Source organism: Mobula birostris, chromosome 28 (genome assembly GCF_030028105.1).
Source record: "Mobula birostris isolate sMobBir1 chromosome 28, sMobBir1.hap1, whole genome shotgun sequence".
Lineage (NCBI taxonomy): Eukaryota > Metazoa > Chordata > Chondrichthyes > Myliobatiformes > Myliobatidae > Mobula > Mobula birostris.
Window position 1 is genome coordinate 27,620,477 of NC_092397.1, and position 20,201 is coordinate 27,640,677.

Here is a 20,201-nt window from a genome sequence, read left to right on the forward strand (position 1 = left end):
ATCGCTATGATCCTTTTCCGTAGTGAATACTGAATCAAAGTATTCATTAATTACTCTGCCATCTCCTTCGGTTCCATACACACATTTCCACTGTCACACTTGGTTGGTCTTATTGTCTCACGTCTTAGCCTCTGGCTCTTCACATACTTGTCGAATGCCTTGGTGTTTTCCTTAATCCTACCCTCCAAGGCCTTCTCATGGCCGCTTCTCGCTCCCCTGATTTCATTCTTAAAATCCTTCCTGCAAGCCTCATAATCTTCTAGATTCCTATTATTACCAAGTTTTTTGAACCTTTTGTAAGCTCTTCTTTTCTTCTTGACCAGATTAACAACAGCTTTTGTACACCACGGATCCTGTACCCTACCATCCTTTCCATGTTTCAATGGAACGCATCGACTCAGAATCCCACGCAAATATCCCCTGAACATTTGCCATATTTCTTCCATACCTTTCCCTGAGAACATTTGTTTCCAATTTATGCTTCCAAGTTCCTCCCTGATAGCCTCATATTTCCCCTTACTCCAATTAAACATTTTCTTAACTTGTCTATTCCTATCTCTTTCCAATGCTATGGTAAAGGAGATAGAATTGTGATCACTATCTCCAAAATACTCTCCCACTGAGAGACCTGACACCCGACCAGGTTCACTTCCCAATACCAGATCAAATACAGCCTCTCCTCTTGTAGGGTTATCTACATGTTGTGTCAAGAAACCTTCCTGAACACACCTAGCAAACTCTACCCCATCTAAACCCTCACTTTTGGGAGATGCTGATCAATACTTGGGGAATTAAAATCTCCCACTGGAAGAACACTTACTATTACTCCTTTCCAGAATCTGTTTCCCCATCTGCTCCTCGATGTCCCTGTTATTATTGGGTGGTCTATAAAAACACACAGTCGAGTTTTTGGCCCCTTCCTGTTCCTACCTTCCACCCACAGAGACTCCATAGACAACCCCTCCATGTCTTCCTCCTTTACTGCAGCCGTGACACTATCCTTGATCAACAGTGCCAAACCCCCACCGCTTTTGCCTCCCTCCCTATCCTTTCTGAAACACCTAAAGCCATTCCTGCTCCTGTACCATCCATGTAATGGCCACAACATCATAGCTCCATGTGCTGATCCACGATCTAAGTTCATCTGCTTTATTTATAATACTTCTCGCATTAAAATAGACATACGAGGGGTAATTGATAAGTTCATGGCCGAAGGTAGGAGGAGATGAGTTATTAACTTCAAACTTTCTGCATTATCATTCAAAGAGTTGAACTGCACGTGCATGTAACAAGACTGTCTTGGGAGATCTGTGCTATAACCCCATCAGTGAATGACCCTCTGTTATGCTCTCTTCTACGACTGAAGAAATGGAGACATCCAGTGTCCTTGATGACTACTGTTGCTAGAAGGCATAAAGCTGAAACTTTTATCAGGCCGTGCTGAGGAGTTGGAGATTGAACTGGATGAACTCTGGATCCCCCGAGGGATTGATTGTTGATAGACAGCACATGGGGGAAGTGATTAAACCCAAGATGCGGGATGGTTGTCAGGAGGGGGAGAGTGAATAGGAAGGCAGTGCAGAGTACCCTTGTGGCTGTTCCCATCAACAACACGTATACCACTTTGGAATACCGTGGGCCACATGGGTCAGGTCACTGTGACTGAGTCTGGCTCGGTAATTCAGGAGGGAAGTGGGGAGAAGAGGTGAGCTGTAGTGATGGGGTTTCATTGGTTAGGGGAATAGAAAGGAGTTTACATGAATGAGAACAAGATTCCCAGATGGTTGCTGCCTCCCGGTTGCCAGGATCAGAGACATCTCAGGTCGATTTCACAGCATTCTTAAGTGGGAGGGTGAGCAGCCTGAGGTTGTGATTCACTTGTGTACCAATGACCTGGTGAGGGTTATTGACGAGGTCCTGCAAAGTGAGCTCAGGGAGTTGGGTGCTACGGAAAGCACAAGATCCACAGGGTTGTGAATTTCAGGATTGCTATCTGTCCTACATGCCAGTGATGTCAGAAATAGGAAGATCATACAGTTTAAAGAGGCTCAGGAGTTGGGGCGGGAGAGAGGGCTTCAGATTTCCGGATCACTGGGTTCTCTTCTGAACTTGAGGGGGACTAATATCCTAGTGGGAAGGTTTACTAGGGGTGTTGGTTTAAACGAGAGTTTCAAGGGGATGGGAACCAGAGCACCAGAACAGATAGTGGAGTGGTTGTTGGAAAAGATGTTGTTAACCCCACGTACAAAGTCAGGAATGAAAAGCTTGAGCAAGGTAGGACTGATGTCCTGAGCTGCGTATATTTCAACACAAGGAGTATTGTAGGAAAGGACAGATGAGGTCAGTGCATGGATCAACATGTGGAATTATGTCATTAGTGAGGCTTGATTGCAGGAGGGGCAGGACTGGCAGGTCAGTGTTCCAGGGTTCCATTGTTTTAGATGTCATAGAGCAGAAGGGATTAAAGGGGGTGAGGTGGCATTACTAGTCAGGGAAAATGTCACGATAGTGCTCAGTCAGGGTAGACTGGAGAGCTTGTCTCATGAGGCTATATGGGTAGAACTGAGGAATTAAGAAAGGAATGGGATTATATTATAGACAACCCAACAGTCCATGGGATTTAGCAGAGAGAACTTGTAGAGAGATCACAGACTGTTACAAGAAAATTAAAGTTCTGATAGTGTGTGATTTCAAAGTTCCACATATTCAGTGTGACATCCATACCATAAAAGGGCTGGATGGGACGAGTTTGTCAAATTTGTCTCAGGGAAGTTTCCTTAATCAGTACACAGAAGTTCCAACTGGAGAGAGTGTGATACCAGATCTCCAGTTAGGCAATGAGATAGGGCAGGTCACAGAAGTTTGTGCAGGGGAATACTTTGGATCTTGTAATCATAATGCCATTAGTTTCAATGTAATTATGGAAGAGTATAGGTCAGGTACTCAGGTTGAGGTTCAAAATTGGAGAAAGGCCAATTTTATGGTACCAGGAGGATCTGGCAAGTGTGGGTTGGGATAGGTTATTTTCTGGCAAAGGTGTGATTTGTAAGTGGGAGGATTTCAAAAGTGAAATTCTGAGAGTACAGAATTTGTATCTTCTTTCAGAATAAAAGGCAAGGCTAACAGATTGAACCTTGGCCCTTGTATCTGAGAGAAATTAAGAGTGGATTAAGAAAATGACAGATGTACGGTATGTAGCAGGTCTCGAGAGGCAGGAACAAATGGGGTACTTAAGGTGTTTAAGAGATGCAGGAGAAGATGTAAGAAGAAAATCAGGAAGGTGAAAAGAAAACGTGTTTACTGTTGCATAAAAGATGAAGGAAAAAAAGCATTTATACAGATATATTAAGAGCAAAAGGATAGAAAGGGGCACGACTGGTCCTCTGAAAGATAAGATTGGTATTCTATATTTGGAGCCACAAGAGTTGTAGGAGATAGATTTTGTTCAGCTGTAAATCCTCAGGAGAGGGACACATATGTGAGACAATGCTGCAGCGAGGTCATGGACCCTGTACAGATCACAGAAGAGGAAAAGTTTGCTGCCTTAGGGTGAATAAATCTACTGGCCCAACAGGGTGGTCCCACAGACCTTGTGGGAGAATAATGCAGAAATTGCAGGGTCCCAGCAGAGATATCTTAAACCTCCTCATCCACTGGTGCGGTACTAGAGGATTGGAAGTTAGTTAATGTTGTTCTGTTGCTTAAGAAAGGGTCTACGAATAAGCCAAGAAATCATAGGCCGGTGAGCCTAATATCAGTTGTTGGAAGGTTATTGGAAGGTATTCTAAGCAACCATAGATATAATTATTTGGATAGAGAGGGACTGATTGGGAATAGTTAATATGGCTTTGTGCATTGTACGTCATGCCTAACCAATCTTGTAGAGTGTTTTTGAGGAAGTTACCAGGAAGGTTGATGAAGCTGATATAGTTTCAACGTTTTTTATCCAAAATTAAAAGGACTATCCACACAAAAATATACAAAATACAAACGTTAAATATTTATAGGACCTAAGAGTCAGATTGCAATGTGAATATTACAGTCTATAACACAGTCACTTCCTGGAGGTGGGGTGGGAGAGTCACCGTTCCTGGAAATCCGCCCCCACCCTCCCCAGACCGATTCTACTTACGATGCTCCCCAGTTTTCTGGCGGCTCCACTGATTGACAGCTCCCGCTGCCCCGTCACGTGACAAACACGAGGTGACGTCACAGGGGTCCCACCGTCACCGCCGTCGTTTCCCTGGAAACGGTCCAGTGCGGGAAGTCCGAGATGGTGGAGTCGGTCTCCACTTGTTGGGGTTTCGGCTCCGCTGTGCGATCCGCCTCTCCTCTTCCTGCCCGCGGAACAGTGAGTGTCTGTCAGCGCCTCACTGCACCGGCTCTCTGCCTCAGGTACAATATTTAAAACATATTTGCACAGTCACATGGATGGGAAAGGTTGAGAGGGATACGGGCCTAATGCAGGCAGATGGGCCGAGTTCAGGTCGACAACTTGGTCGGCGGGGATGAGTTGTACCGAAGGGACTGTTTCATTTCTGTATAAACCAGTGACTCTATTTTGGGAGTTAATTCCGGATGCCAGTTATTCTCTGTGTGAAATATTTACCCCTCAGATCCCCTTTAAATCTGTCTTTGAACAGTTTTGTCCAACTCTAATGAGAGGCAGTTCTTTGGCTGACAAGGCAAGTAGAACACACAACCCTGTCTACCTGTGATGCCACATACAGGGAACTGTGTAACAATATTAGAGGCACATGCACAGGGGCTTCAGTGAGCAAGGCCCAGAGGGATATGAAAGCCTGACCACAACATTTTGGTCACCTTTTGAGGGGTTTGGTTCAGTATGTGACCATTAATACCTTTGTACAAGAAAAATCCGTCGTACTGGGTTCTGAATGTTTTAGTTGAGTCCATCCTGAAGTTCTGTGTTTCAGGTTCCCACTGCACTTTCACAGTCAGTGGTTTCTGCATGTCCATACTGACCATCGAGAATCTGTCCCCACTAACTCAGCACTTGGTCTGTCTCCTACCCTGCCTTGGTGATTCAAACACTCATCCAGATGGTCCTTAAATACCAGCCTGCACCACCCCCTCAGACAGTGTGTTCCAGATTGTAACCTCCTTCTGGGGAAAGGGGAAAGAGGACAGTTTTCATCAGATCCTCTTTAAACCATACATTTCTCTCGTTAATCCTATGTTCGAAACACCTCATACTTGTGTGTATTAAATTCCATCTGCCACTTTTCTAGCTAGTCCACATCGTATGTCAAGATTTGTTAGCCTTCCTCACTGTCCACTGCTCGACTAATCTTGGTGTCATCTGCGAACTTCCTGATCCAGTTCACCACATTCTCATCTAGATCATTAATACAGATGGAAAACAACAATGGACCCAGCACCTGGAAGTTCAACTGGGGCAGGATGTACATAGGTTCTGAGAAGTGTTTGTAAACAGAGACTTTGTGTGTTTCTGCCTCCACCATCTCCTCTGACTCATTTGGATTACCGGCTATTCTCTGTGTGAAATATTTACCCTGCAGATCCCCTTTAAATCTCTCCCCCCTCACATTAAAACTATTCCCTTTAGATTTACACCTATACCGAGGGAAACTGTCTCTGTCTCTCCAACCTCTGCATGTCTCAGATAAATTTATCCACCTCCATCACCTCACCCTTCAGATCCTCCTTAAACCTCCAACCTGTCACGTTAAAACTATTCCCTGTAGTTTCAGGAGGGAGAAAACTGTTCCTTCCCATGAAGACCCGAGGGAGTGAACAGTTTCTGTCAATCATCCCTAGAAGTTATCCCCATTGATCGATCAAACTGAATCTCTTGCCCTGCACCAGCTCCTCAGCCACACATTCATCAGTGGTATCTTTCTATATCTCCCCGTCACAAGTGACACTGGGAGTAATACACAGCTTACTATTTCTTAGTTTCTGTCTTATTTCTCTAAATTCACTGCAGAGGACCACAACCCTCCTCCTCCCTACATTGCTATTACTAACATGCACCGTCCACCACGATGTCTGGCTGCTCAGCCTTCCATTTGAAATGTCCTGCAGCTGCTCGGAGACCATCAGACCATAAAACACAGGAGCAGAATTAGGCCATTTGGCCCATCCAGTCTGCTGCACCATTCTGCCAGAAGTAAGAGATCATGACAGATCTCTGAACCCTCTCAGACCCTCTTTTCCTCCCCACAGTCGAGAACCTCCACATGAAATATACCCAGTGAATTGGCTTCAGCCGTCTGTGGCAGTGAATTCAGAGTCAGAACCAGAATCAGGTTTGTTACCACCGGCATGTGTCATGAAATTTGTTAATGTAGCAGCAGCAGTTCAATGCAGTACATGAAAATATAGAAAGAATAAATAGATCAGTATGTGTGTATATGGATATGTATATTATGTAGATTAACTATAGTGCAAAAACAGAAATAACGTGTATTATAAATGCTATGCATCGAATACACCTATAGCAGTTTTTGAGTGTTTTAAAGTGACAAACCAAAAATCTTCAAACTCCTGATGAGATATATCCACTGTCTTGCCCTCTTTGTACTGTAGCTGCATCAATATGTTGGGACCAGGTTAGATCCTCAGGGATATTGATATACAGGAACTTGAAATTGTTTCCTCTCTCCACTTCTGATCCCTCCATGAGGATTGGTTCGTGTTCCCTCGTCTTACCCTTCCTGAGGTCGACAATCAGCTCTTTTTGTCTGACTGACACTGAGTGCAATGTTCTCGCTGCGACACCACAGCTGGTATATCTCATTCCTCTGTGCCCTCTCATCTCCATCTGAGTTTCTACCAACAGTGGTTGTGTCATCAGCAAATTTGTAGATGGTATTTGAGCTATGCCTAGCCTCACAGTCATGGGTATATAGAGAGTAGAGCAGTGGGCTAAGCACACACCCCTGAGGTGCACCAGTGTTGATCATCAGCGAGGGGGAGATATTATCACCAATCCACACAGATTGTGGTCTCTCCGTTAGTAAGTCGAGGATCCAATTGCAGAGGGACTGGGTTCTGTAGCTTATTGATCAGGATTGTGGGAATGATGGGGTTAAACGCTGAGCTGTATTCAATGAACAGCATCCTGACATAGGCTGCTCAGATTCACTACCCTTTACTAAGGAAATTACTCCATATCTTTGTTCTAACAGGATGTCCTAGTATTCTGAGGATGTGCCCTGTGGTTGTAGATGCCCCACTATCAGAAACATCCTCTCCACGGCCACTCTATCTCAGCCTTTCAATATTTGATAGGTTTCAATGAGATCCCCTCTTTCTTCTAAACTCCAGTGAGTACAGACAGGCCGAGAGCCATCAAACAGCCTCATCCATTAACCCTTTCATTGCTGGTTTCATTCTTGTGAACCTCCTCCGGGCCCTTTCCAATGCTAGCACATACTCTTTTAGATAAGGGGCCCAAAACAGTTCACAATACTCCAAGTGTGATTGAGCCAATGCCTCATCAATCCTCAGCATTACATCCTTGCTTCTGTGCAGTAGTCCTCTGGAAATGAATGAAACATTGCATTTGGCTTCCTTCCCACCGACTCTACCGGCAAGTCTATCTTTTGGAAATCCTGCATCTCTCAGACGTACCTGACCCTGGTACCCAGGAGGCGACACATTATCCTGGCATCTCTATTGCTGCCACAGAATCTCCTGCATGTCCCCTGTACTGTGAGAGTGCTGTCATTACTGCTCTGCTTGTCCTTTCCTCACTCAGAGCATCAGACCGGGCTGTCAGTACCACCGACCTGACGGGCTGCTGTGCTCTGGTTTGTCATCCTGTCAGGGATATCCAAAGGAGTGTACAGCCACAGGGAGACATTGCACTGTCTGTCCCTTCCTCTTTCCAGTCATGGTTGTCACTAAACTATCTGCAGCCTGATCTCAGGTGTGACCAACTCACTGAAACTCTGGTCTCAGCATCCTGGAAACTCTAGATCTGTCCATCTCCAGCTCCGTGTCCTTCACAGGGTCAGTCAGGAGCTGCAGATGGTGCATTTCCCTGATGTGAAGTTGTCAGGGACACTGACTGACTCCCTGATCTCCCACTTCTTGAGGTGGAGCTTGTCATTGCCATAAATGCCATTTCAACTACTCCAACAGGGAGAGGAATTCCAAAGGAAACCTCTGAAATCTGACTTCCCAAAGTTCTTTGGCTCATCTGCCATTTCTCTGTCCGCATTTACAGCTGGTCTGTATTCTGCTGCATCCTGAATGAGGAAAGCGGACCGGGTCGAGACAACAGAGGCTTATGGAGAAGAGGAGTTCTCCACTTGGACTGCACGTGGACATTCCCGACCAAAACTTTTCCATGGAGGGCTTCGAGACCGTTCAGGCTGACCGGAAGTGCACTGAGAGCGGTAAGCGTAAAGGAGTTGGGGGCTTGCTGTTCTGGTTCGCAATGGATGGTGCAATCCTGGTCATATTGCGATCGAAGAACGTGTTTGTAGCCTGGATATTGAACTTTTTGCTGTTGGACTCCGGCCATATTCCACCGCGACACAACTGGGCGTCATGGGAGGTTGTTCCTGACTGTGGCCATCGAACTTTGCAGCTCCTCCCGTGGAGGGTCAGACACCCTGACCCAATAGGCTGGTCCTGGACTTATTTCCATCTGGCATAGTTTGCATATTAGTGTTTGATTGTTTGTTGTTTTTGTATTTCTATAATTCTGCTCTCTACTTGGTTGGTGCAGCTGTAACAAAACCCAGTTTCCCTCGGGATCAATAAAGTATGTCTATGTCTATGTCTATCCTGTGTGAACCTTACTCTGTACCCACAACTCCACTAATTTCTGTGTCTCTTCAGACCTACAAATCAGCCCAGCTTAATTTTCATCCAAATCACTTCACAAAGAGCAGACACGTCAAAGTTGCTGGTGAACGCAGCAGGCCAGGCAGCATCTCTAGGAAGAGGTACAGTCGACGTTTCAGGCCGAGACCCTTCGTCAGGACAGAGTTCCCAGCACTGATTCTTGTGGGGCACCACTGTTCACAGGTCTCCAGTCAGAATCACACCCCTCAACCATTACGTTCTGTGTTCTCTGACCAAGCTACACTTTGAATATATTCTACCAAATATCTATTCAGCCCGTATGCCTTCCTGCTTTCGATCAGGGCATTTGTTGAAAGCTTCACCAGAGTCCGCATGTTCTATAGCCACTACTCGGCCCTCAGCAATTGAATTTCTCACTTTAAAAATTCAACCAAGTTTGCAAGACTTGACGTTGTCCATGCAAAGAGATTTTCGCTACTCCGAATGTGTTTATGCTTTCTCAGATACAAGTTGATCCTATTGTTAAAAATCATTTCCAAGAATATCCCTACCACTAATGTAAGAGTCACCAGGGTATAGTTTCCTGTCTTGTCCTGATTGAAGTTCTTAAAAAGGGGAAGAATATTTGTCATTTTCCACTCTTCTGCATCCTGGCCTGTAATGCAAAGATCATCAGTTTTGAGTTTTGTTAAATTTTTGAACTGATTTTAACCCTCAACCATCAGGTTTTTCAACCAAAGTTCAAAGTACATTTATTATCAAAGTATGTTTATATTCTACAAACTTGAGGTTCGTTCCAAACAGGCTGCCATAAAACAAAGAAAGCCAAAAGAACCCACTAATAGAGCAAGAAGACTGTCAAACACCCAATGTGCAGAAAGGAAAATAAATCATGCAAACAATAAACACAAGCAAATACTGTAGCATTTTGAACTGAAATCCTCAGAGAGTCCATTTCACAGATGCTTAGTTCAGCGCAGAATGGAGCAGCGAAGTGAACCGGCTCGTCCCTGGCCTCGGGCCCAACACACTGACCATTTCAATCTGGCCTGGCACCGAAATCATCATCCAAACACTGGGTTCAGTTGCTTCGATACGATCTGGGGCCTGGTCCCCGCTGCCTCCATTTGGCCTGTACCTGACTTTTCCATTTGGGCCCGGCGTTTAAATCAACCAAACTTTGTGTCTTCCTCACTCTCAGTGACGGGTCCGCTGCCTCACCTCTGTTCTGCCACATCAAATTGCCTCCAAGTCCAAAGGGAAGTTACAGGCTATTCATTTACTAGAAAAAGAGATTCACCAGTGTCACCTTAAACCAAAACCAGTGGAGATCACTCCATTTAACTTCACTAAACTCATCACTGAACTGTTTCCCACAATCTATGGACTCACTTTCATGACTTCTGCATCTTATGTTCTCTATTTATTTCTCATTTCTTTATGATTATTATTATTTTCTCTCTTGTATTTGCACACGTTGTTGTCGTTTACACATTGGTTATTTGGTTACTGGGTTGGGTGCGGTGTCTCATTGATTACGTTGTGGTTGTTGGATTAACTGAGTAAGACCATAAGACATAGCAGCAGAATTAGGCCATTTGGCCCATCAAGTCTGCCCCACCATTCAATCATGGCTGACCCTTGCTTCTCCTCCTCAGCCTCACTCCTCGGCCTTTTCCCCGAAGCCTTTGATGCCCCATCCAATCAGGAAACTATCCAGCTCTGCCTTAAATACACCCAACGACCTGGCCCCCACAGCTGCCTCTGGTAATAAATTCCACAAATTCACCACACTCTGGCTAAAGAAATTTCTCTGCATCTCTGTTTTAAATGGGCGCCCCTCTACCCTGAAGCTGTGCCCACTTGTCTCAGACTCCCTCGCCATGGAAAATGGGAAACAGCTTTTCCACATCTACTCTGTCTAGCCCATTCAACATTTGAAAGGATTCAATGAGATCCCCCCTCATCCTTCTAAATTCCAGCGAGTACGGACCCAGAGCTATAAAACATTCCTCAGAGGCTAACACTCTCAATCCTGGAATCATCCTTATGAACCTCCTCTGAACCCTCTCCAATGCCTCCACATCTTTTCCAGATGAGGAGCCCAAAATTGTTCACTGTACTCAAGGTGAGGTCTCACCAGTGCCTTATAAAGCCTCAGCATCACATCCCTGCTCTTATATTTGAGACCCCTTGAAAGGAATGTTAATTATTGTATTTGCCTTCCTCATCACCAACTCTATCTGCAAGTTAACCTTTAGGTTGTTCTGCACGAGGACTGCCAATTCCTTTTGCATCTCAGATTTTTGGATTTTCTGCCCATTTAGAAAAAGGTCTGCACATTTATTTCTACTACCAAAGAGCATGACCATGCATTTTCTGACATTGTATTTCATTCGCTACTCTCTTGCCCATCTTCTGATCTGTTTAAGTCATTCTGCAGCCGACCCATTTCCTCAACACTACCTGCCCCTCCACCAGTCTTCATATCATCTGTAAACTTGACAACAAAGCCATCTATTTCATCATCGATATCATTGATATACAGCACAAAAAGAAGCGGTTGAACACTGACTCCTGCAGAACACCACTACTTACTGGCAACCAACCAGAAAAGGATCCTTTTATTACCACTCGCTGCCTTCTGCCAGTCAATCAATGCTTGTACCTTCCCTGTAATACCATGGGCTCTTAATGTGGTAAGCAGCCTCATATGTGGCACCTTGTCAAAGGCCTTCTGAAAGTCCAAATATCCAATGTGGACTGCATCCCCTTTACCCAATCTACATGTAATCTTCTCAAAGAATTCCAGCAGGTTCATCAGGCAAGATTTTCCCTGAAGGAAACCATGCAGTATTTGTCCTAGCAACACACATCAAAGTTGCTGGTGAACACAGCAGGCCAGGCAGCATCTCTAGGAGGAGGTACATTCGACGTTTCAGGCCGAGACCCTTCGTCAGGACTAACTGAAGAAAGAGCTAGTAAGAGATTTGAGAGGGGGAGGGAGAGATCCAAAATGATAGGAGAAGACAGGACGGGGAGGGATGGAGCCAAGAGCTGGACAGGTGATTGGAAAAAGAGATATGAGAGTATCATGGGACAGGAGGCCCAGGGAGAAGGAAAAGGTGGAGGGGGGGGAAAACCCAGAGGATGGGCAAGGGGTATAGTCAGAGGGGCAGAGGGAGAAAAAGGAGAGTGAGAGAAAGAATGTGTACATAAATAACGGATGGGGTACGAGGGGGAGGTGGGGCATTAGTGGAAGTTAGAGAAGTCAATGTTCATGCCATCAGGTTGGAGGCTACCCAGACAGAATATAAGGTGTTGTTCCTCCAACTGGAGTGTGGCTTCATCTTTACAGTAGAGGAGGCCGTGGATAGACATGTCAGAATGGGAATGGGATGTGGAATTAAAATGTGTGGCCACTGGAAGATCCTGCTTTCTCTGGCGGACAGAGCGCAGGTGTTCAGCAAAACGATCTCCCAGTCTGCGTCGGGTCTCGCCAATATATAGAAGGTCACATCAGGAGCACCGGACGCAGTACATCACCCCAGCCGACTCACAGGTGAAGTGTCGCCTCACCTGAAAGGACTGTCAGGGGCCCTCAATGGTGGTAAGGGAGGAAGTGCAAGGGCATGTGTAGCACTTGTTCCACTTACAAGGATAAGTGCCAGGAGGGAGATCAGTGGGGAGGGATGGTGGGGACGAATGGACAAGGGAGTTGCGTAGGGCGCGATCCCTGCGGAAAGCGGGGGAGGGGGAGGGAAAGATGTGCTTAGTGGTGGGATCCCGTTGGAGGTGGCGGAAGTTACGGAGAATAATATGTTGGACCCGGAGGCTGGTGGGGTGGTAGGTGAGGACCACAGGAACCCTATTCTTAGTGGGGTGGTGGGAGGATGGAGTGAGAGCAGATGTGCGTAAAATGGGGGAGGAAGGGAAGCCCCTTTCTTTAAAAAAGGACATCTCCCTCGTCCTGGAATGAAAAGCCTCATCCTAAGAGCAGATGCGGCAGAGACGGAGGAATTGCGAGAAGGGGATGGCATTTTTGCAAGAGACAGGGTGAGAAGAGGAATAGTCCAGATAGCTGTGAGAGTCAGTAGGCTTATAGTAGACATCAGTAGATAAGCTGTCTACAGAGATAGAGACAGAAAGATCTAGAAAGGGGAGGGAGCTGTCAGAAATGGACCAGGAAAACTTGAGGGAAGGGTGAAAGTTGGAGGGAAAGTTAATAAAGTCAACGAGCTCAGCATGCGTGCAGGAAGCAACGCCGATGTAGCAAAGGAAAAGTGGGGGACAGATGCCAGAATAGGTTCGGAACATAGATTGTTCGACAAAGCCAACAAAAAGGTAGGCATAGCTCGGACCCATGTGGTTATTAACTTTGCCTCCAACTTTCACCCTGCCCTCAAGTTTACCTGGTCCATTTCCGACTCCTCCCTCCCCTTTCTAGATTTTTCTGTCTGTATCTCTGGAGACATCTTATCTACTGATGTCTACTATAAACCTACTGACTCTCACAGCTATCTGGAGTATTCCTCCTCTCACCCTGTCTCTTGCAAAAATGCCATCCCCTTCTTGCAATTCCTCCGTCTCTGCTGCATCTGCTCTCAGGATGAGGCTTTTCATTCCAGGACGAGGGAGATGTCCTCCTTTTTTAAAGAGAGGGGCTTCCCTTCCTCCACCATCAACTCTGCTCTCAAACGCATCTCCCCGATTTCACACACATCTGCTCTCACTCCATTCTCCCGCCACCCCACTAGGAATAGGGTTCCCCTGGTCCTCACCTACCATCCCACCAGCCTCCAGGTCCAACATATTATTCTCTGTAACTTCCGCCACCTCCAACGGGATCCCACCACTAAGCACATCTTTCCCTCCCCCTGCCCCGCTTTCTGCAGGGATCGCGCCCTACGCAACTCCCTTGTCCATTCGTCCCCCCCCATCCTTCCCCACTGATCTCCCTCCTGGCACTTATCTTTGGAAGCGGAACAACTGCTACGCATGTCCTTACACTTCCTCCCTTACCACCATTGAGGGCCCCAGACTGTCCTTCCAGGTGAGGCGACACTTCACCTGTGAGTTGGCTGGGGTGATGTACTGCGTCTGGTGCTCCCGATGTGGATTTCTATATATTGGTGTGACCCGGCGCAGACTGGGAGATCGTTTTGCTGAACACCTACGCTCTGTCCGCCAGAGAAAGCAGGATCTCCCAGTGCCCACATAGGTATTTTAATTCCACATCCCATTTCCATTCTGACATGTCTATCCATGGCCTCCTCTACTGTAAAGATGAAGCCACACTCAGATTGGAAGAACAACGCCTTATATTCCGTCTGGGTAGACTCCAACCTGATGGCATGAACATTGACTTCTCTAACTTCTGCTAATGCCCCACCTCCTTCTCGTATGCCATCCGTTATTTATATACACACATTCTTTCTCTCACTCTCCTTTTTCTCCCTCTGCTCCTCTGACTATACCCCTTGCCCATCCTCTGTGTTTCCCCCCCTCCCCCTTTTCCTTCTCCCTGGGCCTCCTGTCCCATGATCCTCTCATATCCCTTTTCCCAATCACCTATCCAGCTCTTGGCTCCATCGCTCCGCCTCCTGTCTTCTCCTATCATTTTGGATCTCCCCCTCCCCTTCCCCCTTTCAAATCTCTTACTCACTCTTCCTTCAGTTAGTTCTGACGAAGGGTCTCGGCCTGAAACGTCGACTGTACCTCCTAGAGATGCTGCCTGGCCTGCTGCGTTCACCAGCAACTTTGATGTGTGTAGCTTGAATTTCCAGCATCTGCAGAATTCCTGTTGTTTGAGTATTTGTCCTATCTTGTTCTGTGTCTCCATAACTTCTCCCTTAAAAATTGACTCCAACAACTTCCCAACCACTGAGTTCAGCTAACTGCTCTATAATTTCCTTTCCCTTCCTTTCCTGGAGTCTTAAAGAGTGGGGTGACATTTGCAGTTTTCCAGTCATCTGGCACCATGCTAGAGTCCAATAATTTTGAAAGATAATTACTAATAATCTCACCATCTCTATTTCTATCTCTTTCAGAACTGTAGGGTGCAGTACATCTGGTCCGGGTGACATGTACCCTCAAGTTCTTCAGCTTTTTGAGCACCTTCTCACTTGTAATAGTAACTGCACTCATTTCTCTTCCCTCACACCCATCAATATCTGGCACACTGCTAGTGTCTTCTGCAAAGACTCATGCAAAATATCTATTTAGTTCATTTGCCATCTCCTTGACCCCCTTTATTATTTCTCCACCCTCGTATTCCAGTGGTCCTATATCCACTCTCATCTCTCTTTTATTTTTAACATACTTGAAAAAACTGTTACTACGCACTTTGATATTGTTTGCTATTTGTTTTCACATTTCATCTTTTCCCTCCTGTTATTCTTTCTGTAGGTTTTTAAAAGCTTCCCAATCCTCTGTCTTACCACTAATGTTTGCATTGTTGGATGCACTTTCTTTTGCTTTTACATTAGCTGTGACTTCCCTCATCAGCCCCATTTTGCCATTTGAGTGTTTCTTCATTTTTTGGAATACATCTATCCTGCATCTTCCTCATTTTTCCCACAAACTCACACCATTGCTTCTCTGCTTGATCCCTGCCAACATCTGCTTCCAATTTACTTTGGCCACCTCCTCTCTCGTACCACTGTAATATCTTGCACTTCACTGAGATACTGATACGTCAGACTTTACTTTCTTTCTATCAAATTTCAAGCTGAACACAATCATATTGTCATCACTGTTTCCTAAGGATTCTTTTACCTTAAGCTCCCTAAGTACCTTGGTTTCATTATATAACACTCAATCTAATGTAGCTCATCCCTGTTCTAAAAAGCCTTCTTGTAGCTATTCAACAAACTGACTCTCCCGAGATCTATTTCCAACCTGAATTTCCCAATCTATCTGCATGTTGAAATCTCCCATGACTATCATAACGTTGCCCTTTGGCACTTCTTTGCTATTTCCTGTTGTAATCTGTGGTCCATATCCAAGCTACTGTTTGGAGGCCTGTATATAACTGCCGTCAGGGTCCTTTTACCCTTGCAGTTTCTTAACTCAATGCAGAATGATTCAGCATCTTCTGATCCTATATCACATCTTTCTACTGAATTGATGCCACCCCCTCTGCCTACCTTCCTATCTCTCTGATACAACATGTAACCTTGGACATTTAGCTCCCAACTGCAAGCATCCTTCTGCCACGACTCAGCGATGGCCATGACATCATATCTGACAATCTGTAATAGGGCAATAAGATCATCCACCTTATTTCTTATACTCTGTGGATAGAGATATAACACTCTGAGTACAGTATCGCTACCCTTTGATTCTGCATCCCTCATGCACTGATACTCACCCTGCTGGCTGCAGTGATGTCCTATCATCTGACAGTGTAATTGCATGCTATCTTTGCTTTTTTACCTTCCCTCCTATCCTGAGTGCCTCCACTCTGGTTTCTACAACCCACCCCCGCCAAATTAGTTTCATCCTCCCCTACCGCTCTAACAAACTGGTAGTATGCCCACAAGAAAACTAATCTCAGGGTTGTATATGGTGACAGAAATGTATTTTGATAATACATTTACTTTCAGCTTTGATCTTTGTAGTAGAGAGCCGGGTGTTGTACTGGTCTGTGTCCTCACTGGCCGGTGCTGTGCTCTGGCAGCTCAGTGTGCTTGGTATACAGTGTCAGTGTTTTTACTGAAGTGTGTCCTTATTAGACAATTGACCTTGTCCACCCTGGAGCTGAGAAGATTCACTGGCGACCAGAATTGTTTGTTTTGGTCACCCCGCTGTGTGACAGACAGCATTAAGCTGGAAAGAGTGCAGAGGAGAGTTGTGGAAAGGATTTTAGACAATTTTCCCTGGAATATTGGAGAATGAGTGCTGATATTGCAGAGGCGTATAAATTCATGAGGGACCAGGTTGGGTCAAAGAGAATAGTCTTTTTGCCAGTGTTGGGGAATCAAGAACTGGAGGGCATTGGTTTAAGATGAGATTTAATAAGGACCTGAAGAGCAACTTTTCCACACACAGACTGGTCAGTAAATGGAATGAACTGCTATGGGGAGTGGTTGAGTCAGGTACATTAAAAAGGCACTTGGGCAGGTAGATGGAAAGGAAGGGTTTTGAAGGATATGGGTCAAATGGAAAGAAATGGGACAAGGAGGAGGATAACCTTGATCATAATGTGGTGGTGAGGGGGTTGCAGACCACGAGCTCAGATGGGAACTTTGGTCAGCGTGGACCATTTGAGCTGAAGGGCTCATTTCTGTGCTGTGTGAATTTGACTGTAAACCCTGGTGACTTATTTCAATGACACTAAACTTTTCTAAATTACATTATTTCTTCATAGATTATAGAGTCCAGTGCCTGTAGTGAAGTTAACTGGACTACAGTTACCTGCTTTTCATCTTCCACCCTTCTTCAACAATGGCTTTCAACTCCACTGGGACCTTTCTGTAACAGTGAGTTTTGACAGACTTCAATGTCTCTACTTTCTCTCCAGACTTCCTGTGAAAGCCTCCAGTGCAGGTCTTTGGGACCAAGTAATGTTTGATTTTAGTCCCATTAGTTTTTCCCTCGTGATGGTGATTGTTACACATTATGGCACAATGTTGAAATGTCACCATGAGATATCTGTGGGATGTTTGTTGTGCCCCCACTGTGAACACTAATGCAAATTATTGGAGTTAACCTCTCTGCTTTTCCCTTGTTGGTTTTAGATTTTGTCTCATTACTGGTTCCTGGAAAAATCCTGATCCTCTTGTCTGCCTCCTTTGATCACAGAATGTTCTTTGCTCTCTGTGATCCCTCTGTCTAATCAGGATCAATGTCTGCTGAGTGTTACAAACAGTCTCCTTAAACATCTGCCACTGCTCATTACTGACCTGTCCCTGAGCCTATTTACCCCATCTGCCCCAGACAACTCCACTGTCACGTCTCTGTAATTATCTTTATTTAGGTTGAGGACACTGGTTCTGACCTGGTGCTCACCCTTAATCTGTGATCTGGAGATCTCCCACATTGTTATCACTTCTTCAGGGACCCTTCACCACAAGATCTCTCTGTAATCCCACCTCATTACACAGATTACATCTGAAATGGCCCGTTCGTGGGTAAGATACTGCTGTAAGAAACTGTCTCTGACTATTCCACAAATTCCTCTTCCACTGTACCAGTTTGATTAGCTTAATCAATACAGAGACTGAAGCAAGCACACAGAAAATGCTGGAGGAACTCAGCAAACAGTCGACATTTCGGGCTGAGAACCTTCATTGGGATTAGAAAGAAAGGGGCAAAAGCCAGAATAAGGTGGTAGGGGAGGGGGAGGAGGACAAGTGAGGGGTGGGGAACGTGTGGTTTGTGGAGGGAGCGGGGTGACAGGCAGAAAAGGCAAAGAGATGAAGAGAAAGAAATCTAAGAGGAGAGAATGGTGGACAATGGGATGACACGGAGGAGGTGGAGAACCAGAGAGAAATGATGAGCAGGTCATGAGGGTGCGTGAGGAGAGGTGAAGGGGTTAATTGGCCATCAGAATGGGGGAAAAGTCAGAAGAAAAGTGGGGGTGTGTTGTGGAAACAGGAGGTAGTTATTCTTGAATTTGGAGAAATCAATGTTCATCCCATCGAGATTGGAGACTATACTGTCAGAATATGAGGCGTTGCTCATCCAACCTGTACTCGGCCTCACTGTAGCGGGAAAGGAGGCCGTGTACAGACATGTTAGTGATGGCCTTCCGCTGGTCAGGGTCGACCATGGATATTGCACCCCGGTGTTGAAGTCGATATGTAAGTCAGGGAAGTGTGATATGTAAAGCAAGCAGTTGCCCATGCAGGGGCCCCTGCTCTCCACACAGCTGATGAATCCAAAACAACGGCAGAGACCGATGCAGTCAGGCACCAGCGGTGTTGCAGGATTGCCAGTCTGCATTGAACACAGGACCGACAGGGAATCCAGCTCCGGATTGTTCCTCAGGGTTTACTCCCGAAGTCTTCCCCATGAATGGGTCTAGCCACAGGCCAGTGGAGGTTTGAGATCAGAATTTTTCTTCCACTTGAGCTGCCAAGTATGGCTGAGGAGCCCCATCTGTCCATAGCGGTTCGTTATATGACGCTAGTCAATCCATTTGCACCTTCCCCTGTCACTGGAAACAGTTCATCGGGTGTAGTAGCAAAGCCACATGTAAAAGCCAGGAGCTGGACTTGATTGACAGAGGCAATTTGAGGTGCACACCATTGTCAGCATTTGATGGGAAGTGGGAGCTTGTCCCATTACTACCCCACCACCGATTAAGACAGCTGTAAGGGACCGATATGTCGGTATGTGAATCGGAAACTCAATTGGAATGGGTTGTCACCAGCAGATCGTGGTTGTAGCAGCTCACAGAGCAAAGGCACTGGATACAGCGCTACCCTAATCTGCTTCTGATTAAATCTCTCATGACAATCACAGTTCCATTCTCATCAATCTTTGATATTTCCCCTCTTTGTGCTTTTATCCCATCGGGAGGAACACCTGAGGATCTTGAGACCACTCCTCCCCATGTCTTCTTTCCCTCCCCCTTTCACCATCACTGTCCCTACATGTAAAGTGCCTATGAAAAGTATTCATGCTGTTAGAGTGAGTTTTTTTTGGGTAGATGATATGTTTACACTTAAATGCCTTTGGCCACCAGATTTCTATTTTAACTGTTTGACAAAGGACTGTGGATTGAGTCCACCACGATGGGCTTCCTAAAAGGTGTAAATACCAGATGCTTCTGGCGCCATAGTTTGACCGAATGTTGTAGTTTTGAAGACAGTCTTATCTACACATTATGAATATTAATTGTCTTCTATGTTAGCACGCAAAATGCCAAGTAAATCCTAAAGGCTGTGGATACCAACCCAGATATGTTGGCGTCAGAAGGAAAGGATGGTGTGATATTTTGTATGTAGCTTCAAAAGGAAGCATTGCCTATGCATTGTCTGCAACTTTTCAAGTAGCGATTGCCATTGTGTTTAGCATATTTAAGCTTTAAGTTCCTCGGGGTCAATAACACAAATGACCTGACTTGGTCCAACCAAGCAGAGGTCACTGCCAAGAAGGCCTACCAGCGCCTTTACTTCCTGAGAAAACTAAAGAAATTTGGCCTGTCCCCTAAAACCCTCATGAATTTTTATAGATGCGCCGTAGAAAGCATTCTTCCAGGGTGCATTACAACCTGGTATGGAAGTTGTCCTGTCCAAGACCGAAAGAAGCTGCAGAAGATTGTGAACATGGCACAGCACATCACACAAACCAATCGTACGTCCTTGGACTCACTTTACACCGCAAGCTGTTGGAGCCGTGCTGCCAGGTTAATCAAGGACACAACCCACCCAGCCAACACACTTTTC

At 45.6% G+C, this 20,201-nt stretch overlaps 1 protein-coding gene and 1 long non-coding RNA gene across 2 annotated transcripts in view; both read left to right on the plus strand.

Moving 5' to 3' along the window:
• LOC140188910 (uncharacterized) overlaps positions 1-20,201 on the plus strand; it is an 838,801-nt gene that overhangs the window by 116,966 nt on the left and 701,634 nt on the right. The window lies entirely within an intron of this gene.
• LOC140189080 (uncharacterized) lies at positions 4,250-8,774 on the plus strand. Its single transcript, XR_011883446.1, has 2 exons — positions 4,250-4,395; positions 8,219-8,774. It is a non-coding gene; the product is annotated as an uncharacterized lncRNA (long non-coding RNA).